Source organism: Daphnia magna, linkage group LG6, assembly GCF_020631705.1.
Source record: "Daphnia magna isolate NIES linkage group LG6, ASM2063170v1.1, whole genome shotgun sequence".
NCBI classification, from domain to species: domain Eukaryota; kingdom Metazoa; phylum Arthropoda; class Branchiopoda; order Diplostraca; family Daphniidae; genus Daphnia; species Daphnia magna.
In genome coordinates this window covers 6,208,150-6,214,847 of record NC_059187.1, presented here as the reverse complement: position 1 = coordinate 6,214,847, position 6,698 = coordinate 6,208,150, and the positions used below count along the sequence as shown (strand labels likewise).

General features: G+C 37.7%; 1 long non-coding RNA gene across 1 annotated transcript; it reads right to left on the bottom strand.

Annotated features, from left to right (window-relative positions):
- Positions 1-1,075: 1,075 nt before the first annotated feature.
- LOC123473855 lies at positions 1,076-1,812 on the bottom strand. The gene is made up of 2 exons (XR_006648176.1): positions 1,702-1,812; positions 1,076-1,535 (listed from the first exon to the last, which is right to left on the bottom strand). It is a non-coding gene; the product is annotated as an uncharacterized LOC123473855 (long non-coding RNA).
- Between the last annotated feature and the right edge of the window lie 4,886 nt (positions 1,813-6,698).

The window sequence follows — 6,698 nt, the reverse complement described above, 5'->3', positions numbered from 1 at the left end:
GTAACGCGCAAGCAATATAGCCAGGCAAAATTTCGAACGTTATAAAAAAGCCCTAAAACTTCGTATTTTTAATGAAATCTCGACACTGACTATAGAAAATGTTGTCAAACATAATGCTCAATAGGTTGGTAGAAAATTCTGAATTTGCGATGATTTGTTTACTTCCTCTCTCAGATGAATCCAACTTGAGATTTACTTAGTGAAACAACTTGGGCATCTTAAGGTGTGGTCTTTTTCCAACGTCAAATGGAAAATTTTTTTGTTTATTGCTATTCCCACGTGAGATTCCTTTGTTTTTTCTCCACTTTTAGGGAAAATCTAAGGTTTGGTTTAAAAAGTACTTTTTTTCTGCATTTTTTTAAATTCTTGTGCTTTGTTATGATTTTAAGTAATGTTAAGTATATGTTGAAGTGTACAATAGAGCTGTTCTTTAATATAGGATACTTTTCTAAAATTGGGAAAAAAACCAATTCCTATTCTTTACGTACATATCCTGCGGTGGATAATCTTTGGCTATCAAAACTAAACATCTGTTGGATATAGGGTAAAACTAGTTTGATGGATATCCCTGCAACATCCAGAAAGGTATTGATAAAGAACGGATTAAAAGAACATACCATTGGATGATGACCAACTTATCCATTGGATACCAGGTGTCACCTGAGGGGCCTTGTTGGAAACCTTGTCCTGTGTATCAGCCCCGCAAAACCCTAAATATGGATTTGAAGTCTCCAGGTTGATACCGTTTAATCAATTTATTTTTAGTAATAACTACGATTTTTCCTCGTATATCTTCAGCGCTGGACCTAACTAAGAAATTCTCCAACCCAGGTACCAGTAGGACGTCCACCAATAATCGGAATGTCGGTTTCTCCAAAGATTCTAGAGATTTCCTCAAAAGTACAGCATGTAGAATACAATACATATCCATTGGCTTCATTCTCAAACGTACAGCACCGGCAATATCAGTTTGTAACACCTAAGAATTTTACGTTTTTTTAAACATTAAAATGTAGATATGATTTTTACCACTTTTGTTATGCCGCGCATAGAAAAAAACAGCTAAATCTGACAATGAACCAACAAATTAATTAAAATTTATTTGTCAATCATTCAACCCCAAGATTAAGCAAACACAATAATTTTTAATATGCTGGTGGTTGTTTCTACGTCAATTGCGTTTCAAAAGTTTTTGTTCTTCATTTTGTATTTATTTTAAAGTTGCGTGCCGTTTCCCCGTAAGACGCTACCAGTGAATCCTATCTTTTATAACCCTAAAGATACAGACAATTTAAATTTCTATAAAGGTAAAGTTAAGTTACGGTAATTCATCAATACCGAAAAAAATCGCTTTGATACAAGATAGTACAAGATCTAAAAAAAGCCTTAGATACTTTTTTGAAAACGAAAATGCAAATTCGCAGTTTGCATTTTTGCAGTTGTGCGCCAAGTTTCATTAAATTTTTATGATGCATTGCATCGGCAGCCTCACTTTTCATTTATTTCATCAAAGGACCAAAGAAAAACGCAATGGCCTGTTAAAGAAACAAAGAAGGTGAATAAACTTTTAGCAAAGCATCGTTGAGTGATGAAATTGTAAAGAACAGTCCTTTTTGCAATAATTTAGAATTTTCCCACAACAAATTCTCAGGACACATTTGACTTTTCTCATGGACATTTAGTTTTAATTTATTGATATACCTGGCAAATAAAAGGTACGGCAACAAAAAATCACTTTTGCTGCAACGAACGAATTGAAAAAGAACTACTAACAGTCGCAATTCACAACAGCCTGTAAAACATGTGCTGCAAGTATGAGTAGCAGTCTAGAAAAATTGCAGTAGTAGATGAAAAGAGGCAGGACTGAAATCTTAGAATTTACTCCAAGTAAATGAACATACTTCCGCTAGATGGCCTCAAAAGTATTTTGTATTGGTAACTATATGTATTGCTAGCTAATATGGGCTTATCCTAAAGATAGAGATACTTTTTTTTCGTGATTTTGACACAAGATATAAAATACCGGAAAGATACCAAAAGTATTTTTCCTTATCTTATCTTAACTTACCTTTTCTGAAAAAGAGGATCCACTGGACGCTACGTAAAATTTCTAGGTGGTACAAACCGATATGGACGGTACTGTAGTTTTTCAAAGTTCCACCAGGGGCGCTCATTTTGACTAGCATTTTTCATTGTTGTGAAAGGAGACGATTACTATTTGTTGACTATAATTTTGACGAATTTTGCAAGAATTCGAAGAATTTTCATATCCGGAATTCGCTGATATATATATGATGCAACATGTCGGAATCGTAATTGTAAAGGATATATTCCAGTCAAAATGACTGTATCTGGTGGAAATGCAAAAAAAACTATTGTTGACGACAAAAACTCCAGAATCCCCCTAACTAAAAAAAAATCCGTCTACGAATTAATTGGTTTTAAGCGCAGTAACCAAACGTAAATTAAAGCAGAATGAATGGTCTAGACAAGCGGGGCTAGGCTTTAGAAAATTTTTCTTCATCAAATGAACCTCATTTCTTAAGATGCTGCAATCAGTTTCTTCAATTGTTTGACATCGGTTTCACGTGAGAATTGGATTGCACCTAATGAGATAAAGATGACCTAAGCTGATCGCCTACTGTAGGAAGTCTTTGAAATCGGCGGAACCCAACTAATTGTCAGTTCACAGTTTCATTGGTGTTCCGACGTTGGTGAAGAACGTCCGGAATACCGTGATAAGGCGATGAGCAAGGCTATCAAGGAGTTTTTTGTCAGGGAAAGGGATGACATGCGGTCAACCGTTAAATTCGTCAATGAAAATGAGGAAATGGTGACCATTGCATTCGCTACGGTATGCGTGGAACTGTTCGAATGGCAAAGACGCTGGTTGGCGTTGGATCAAGGAGGTTGAGACGACTGACGTTCAAGACAATCTGTGCATCCGGGGGCGGTATTAGTAATGTCGATGTCCATTGGTTGCCAGTACACAGCAAGACGTGCTCGTTGGCGAAGATTAGTGGCACCTTGGCACATTTCTACTTTATCGTTGGTTACGTCTTGCCGTAAAGCGGAAGGAACGACAATGCGTGATCCTATGACAATCATTCCTTCATTTTCCTCGATGGTTAGTCAGTGTCGAATGGTATCTTTTAGGCTCATACAGTTTGGCAAATTTGACATGTCGTTTTGAAACCCACGTAACACCAGCTCTCGTAGCTCAACCCTTATTGGATCCATTGCGTCGGATATTTTTATTTTCTCGAGTACTGGTTCGAGGATAGGCGGTTCGGACAGCTCGATGGCGCTTAGCATTTCTAAGAAGGTGTTACTTCGGCCAGCTCATCTACCGTTTTTGCTTTGTCAACGGGTGGTCACAAGAGAGTGTTGGCGTCGGTGTTTGCTTTGCCTGGGAACCCCTAGTTGACAAATGAGAATCGTTGCATCAACGAAAAGGAGAATGTTCTTACTAGACAAACCAACTTCTAGAAAAACATGAACTCCATTCTTAATATTATCAATGTTCCCAAGAGCAATGGCGAGAACATCCGTATCAGACGCGCGAATCGCAACGTTAGCTGGGTCCATTATACTTGAAAGATGCAAGATCATTTTTGTATCCGCCTCTTCCTGTTTACTGGATAATCTTTCTTCTATTTCTCTTAATACTCGTCCTGCACCAGCGGTAAAAACAAAGCTCTCTGATTCCATTGTAATACGTACAATTTTTTCCCCGATCACGTTACTCAAACAGTCGTCATAGAGAAAACCAATAAAAAATTTTGCGATTTTATTTTTTTAACTGTCGTTACGAAGTGCTTTTAAGAAATCGGAATGTCGTTTTTGGTTAGGACCTGAGATAACAAATGTTTCGTCTCTATCACAATGGCCACGACGATCTTTTTCTGTGTCTTTAATTTAGGGATCCATAATCTGGTCAAATACTAAGTCTACTCTTTTTGCATTCATTCTGCAGATCTTGCTCATTACATGATATTCAATTTTTCCAAATGTTAAAGGGAGATCAACTAGCAAATGGAGTAGAAAAAAACCATAATAAATGTGAACATGAATGGAGGGATTGCACGGAACTGGTAGACGTTTTTCAAACACATGAAAAAACGAAGATTTCGAGTTCTTTTCATTACAATATCAATATGACTGAAACGAAGAGGAATTGGTGGCAATAGGTAGGACAAAACGAGCGCCATATTTAACTTTTTGTCATGTGCAATCGCTAAAATGCGTCCCATCATATCACGTTCCATCCTGAATTGTTGCATTTTTCCTTCATGTTCTTTTTTTTGTGTAAGAAAGTTCAACACTTTCTTTCTTTTTATGGGTTTTATGAAAAAAGCTGGATCCTCGATGCACCGCTGAATGAAATCAGCCTACAAACTTTCTCCTTTTTCCTAAACTACACACTAACCCTAAACTACACACTTACCTAATAACACACTACCCCTGAACTACACACTTTCCTAAAACACACTACCCTGAGGGTTCCAAAAATTACCCGACCTGTTACTTACCTTGAAGCGTTATAACTAAATGCATTTAAAAAAATAAGTTATACACTTTCCCAACCCTGCCCTGTCGTGTCCATCACCCCGTCTACCTCCCCCTTACAGAAAAACAAACAAAAAACCCTTTACCCCACCAATAGGTGGCTTTCAACATTTAAATCGGTGTTCGGATTTTTGTGCAGGATATTGTAAATGTGGGAGACGAGCGACGTATGGATGTAAAGATTTATGTCACCGAGTTCTGGCTGATGGAGAATTAGTTAAAGCACTGACGCCTGCATTCAGAATAAGAAAATAGATTTTAATACGTTATTTAACAAATTATAAATATGTTCTTTCCCATAACTAAAAGATAAATTACCTGAGGAAGATCTTTTGGCGTCTTTGTTAATTGTTTGCTCCAAAGTAAGGGGGGAAAATCTTCACATCTGGATTCCTTTCAAATTAACGGCCAGGGATGAAATCCATAAGAAATCAAACAGTTTAGCATGATGTAGGGTTGATGGAATATCATCTCTTCTTCCGTTATTAAGAGGTATCATATTTTCTCTCTTGGCCTTTTATGGTACGGTTCAATTACTTGGGCCGTTTCACAGAAAAGCCGTCTTCGGCGAAACGATTTACGGCTACTGTAATTGCTGAATGGATTGCAGTTCTATGCTTGGGTCAACATAGACATTATCATCTTGCAGCAAACATTCTGTCTCATCTTGGTGTACGATGCCAACCGTATTTTGAAGCGTATCCTTTCCTGTTAGGGTCTCTACATAGCAATCATAGTTATCGAATGCAACACCTGTATATTTAGAAATTGATTTGGTTCAGTTAGTGCTTAGTAATTGTTTCTGTTGTGAAACATCTTTGTATTTACCAGTGTGAAGGTTAGCTGCTTTTGTAATAAATCTAATGTAATAATAAAATAATAATATGGAAGGAGCGTCGACGAATCAGAAGCAGCATAAGTTACTCCGTTTCCAGCACTTCGATATGAACACTTTATGCATGTAGATCGCCGTGAAAATCGTGACATACAAACACTGAATCGACCCAATCAACATGTGCCCATGTTTTACAAGTGGTACCAAGACATTTTACCCAAGGAGTTGTTGTTTAACTGTACGGGGCCTGACAAACAAGGCAAAACCAATCTTTTTCTTCAGTGGCAGCAACTACTTCTTTCTTTTTGATTGTTTTTCTTGACCTTTCCTTTGATACCTTTTCTTTTTCATATTTCAGTTTCTTTAGCTCATTCTTCTTATCTTCTTTTTCAGTCTCCATCAGCTTTCGCTTGATCCTACTTTTAGAGCCACTCTGTTCCAACTCAATTGCATCTTTGACAGGGGTTCTCGTGAGAATGGCAGTTTGCCTTGTTTTCCTTTTATTGGCGGTTTTATTTGGCGCAGCCTTTGGATGAGGTCTAATTTCTTCCAATATGGATGTTGAGAATGATTTTTTGGACCGAGAAGACGCAGATGAATCAGTCCGTGTGACGGGTGAAACCGTAAGATATGGCAAATTGGGCTGGTTGATTACGTTCATCGACTCAGAAAGACGGATAAGAAGATATAAGAATCGACTCAGTGGCAGATAAAATGTCGTCAATTGTTGGTACGATAGAATCCACTTCTACTTTCAGCTACGATAACATCGGCCTCAGAGTGATCGGTAAAAAATGACGGAACAAATTCTTCTTCTTCAACTAATATGTCACGATCCAGCGACATGATTCCGGAAACTCGAAATCCAGACATAATGTTTGCTAGCGTGATGGCTTTTGGAAGCGCAGTAGTTATGATGCCTGGAATATCATAAATGTTTATTGGTGCCTTCTTTACTATAATATAATTAGTCAAAGCCGCGTTTATGTAATTCTTTAGTGGCCCGTATACGCTTCTGTCTAACAACTGCAGTTTATGAGAAAAGTGCGGCGGGAATGACAGCATTACTACGCCGTTAATTTTTGCCATGTTAAGTGCTACCATGGAATGGTGAGAAGCGTGGTTGTCTCATAGTAACAAGACGGGTTTCGCTGGTGTTGGCCTTGTGGTTTCAATAAAATGCTTCATAAACATATTGAAAGCAGTTTCAGTCATCCAACCAGATTTGTTGCCTGTGCCTATCGAGCCAATTGCAGCCTGTGCTATAAAGTTGCCATGATAATATTTTCTAAAA